The sequence below is a fragment of the Phocoena phocoena genome, chromosome 7 (assembly GCF_963924675.1).
Source record: "Phocoena phocoena chromosome 7, mPhoPho1.1, whole genome shotgun sequence".
Lineage (NCBI taxonomy): Eukaryota > Metazoa > Chordata > Mammalia > Artiodactyla > Phocoenidae > Phocoena > Phocoena phocoena.
Genome location: NC_089225.1, coordinates 58,034,937 through 58,036,922, shown reverse-complemented (window position 1 = coordinate 58,036,922; position 1,986 = coordinate 58,034,937). Strand labels below are relative to the sequence as shown.

Genomic DNA, 1,986 nt, shown 5'->3' with positions numbered 1-1,986 from the left:
TGGAATGACAATATGAAAAGAATTAAGGCAATTAATGTTATCACTTATGGTAAAAAGTTGGGTGAGGAAGAAAAGAACAATTATTGGCTAAAAGGAAATCTGAACGGTCCATATGGATTGTCCCTCCATGTATTTTGTTAGCATATACAATTGATAACAATACTGATGCATTAAAAATGATATTCTTTACTTCCCAGTTTGCAGTTTTAGCTCATATGTATTTCATTAACACACATGAGCAGGAGCAATACACACGTAGCAACAAATGAGCTTTCTTTACCAGCCATTGTGCAAAGTTAACGAGTGGCTATTTTTAAGGCTGATCTACTAGTATATGTAAATGTAAACACCTCTGTATGCAGTGGTGACATCTTTAAGTAATTGAAAGCTCAGCATGAAAATTGTGTCCAGCCTTAAGATCATTCTCAGTTAAAAGGTTAATCCTTTTAATAGTTAAAGTGGCTGCCCTCTCAGATATATCTCAGAGAAGAGAATTTATTATATAAGGTATAATCTCATTGGGTATGCAAGGTAAATAACCTCATTAAGACTGGAATGTGAAGGAGATACACTACTGTTCAAATAGGGCAAAAGGGGGCCAACAAGTTAAAACAAAAGGCAGTTATGGAAGGTCAAGCACTGCTTTTATTTTGTGTTTCATATTTTGTGCTGAATAAGCAGATTAAAAGGGTGAGCTGCTTAGCTTCGAGAAGAGCCTAAAGACAAGAGGCCTGCCCCAGCCACGGCGTTCAAGTTCACGGCCTTCTGCTACATGCTGGCGCTGCTGCTCACCGCTGCACTCATCTTCTCCGCCATTTGGCATATTATAGCATTTGATGAGCTGAAGACTGATTACAGGAATCCTATAGACCAGTGTAACACCCTGAATCCTCTTGTCCTTCCAGAGTACCTCATCCGTGCTTGCTTCTGTGTCATGTTTCTTTGTGCAGCAGAGTGGCTTGCTCTGGGTCTCAATATGCCCCTCTTGGCATATCATGTTTGGAGGTATGTGAGTAGACCAGTGGTGAGTGGACCAGGACTCTATGACCCTACAAGCATCATGAATGCAGATATTCTAGCATATTGTCAGAAAGAGGGATGGTGCAAATTAGCTTTTCATCTTCTAGCAGTTTTTTACTACCTATATGGCATGATCTATGTTTTGGTGAGCTCTTAGAACAACACTCAGAAGAACTGGTCCAGTTAAGTGCATGCAAAAAGCCACCAAACGAAGGGATTCTATCCAGCAAGATCCTGTTTCCAAGAGTAGCCTATGGAATCCGATCAGTTACTTTAAAAAATGTCTCCTTATTTTTTAAATGTTTCCACATTTTTTGCTTGTGGAAAGACTGTTTTCATATGTTATACTTGGATAAAGAATTTAAATGGAATGACATATAAATTAATATGAAATGATACCTCTGGTGTTGACAGGTTTGAACTTGCACTCCTTAAGGAACAGCCATAATCCCTTGAATGACTGCATTAATTACTGACTGTCCTTAGTCCATTGGAAGCTTTTGTTGATAGAAGTTGTAGGGCTCATTTTGGTTTTATTGAAATGCCATTTAATTAAAAATTAGCTGTAGATATCAGGTGCTTCTGATGAATTGAAAATATATATCTGACCTGTGGAAACTTCATGGGTTTCCTTGTCTATCATGTAGGTGATTATATATGGATGCATTAAAAAAGTGAGTGGGATTTTTTTCCCTTTGACTTGAAATATTATCCCTGTATATTGCATGAATGAGAGATTTCCCGTATTTCCACCAGAGTAATATACTTGCTTTAATTCTTAAGCATAAGTGAACATGATACAAAAATATATGCTGACTTACTTGTGAAGAATGCATTTAAAGCTATTTTAAATGTGTTTTGATTTGTAAGACATCACTTATTAAGAAATTGGTTATTATACTTAGTGTTCTAATCTGGTGGTAAAGATATTCTTAAGAGTTTGCAAGTACTTTAGATTTTCAAAAC

General features: G+C 36.8%; 1 pseudogene; it reads left to right on the top strand.

The window, feature by feature from the left end:
• Positions 1 to 751: 751 nt before the first annotated feature.
• LOC136125995 (protein cornichon homolog 1 pseudogene) lies at positions 752 to 1,177 on the top strand (annotated as a pseudogene).
• The last annotated feature ends 809 nt before the right edge of the window (positions 1,178 to 1,986 follow it).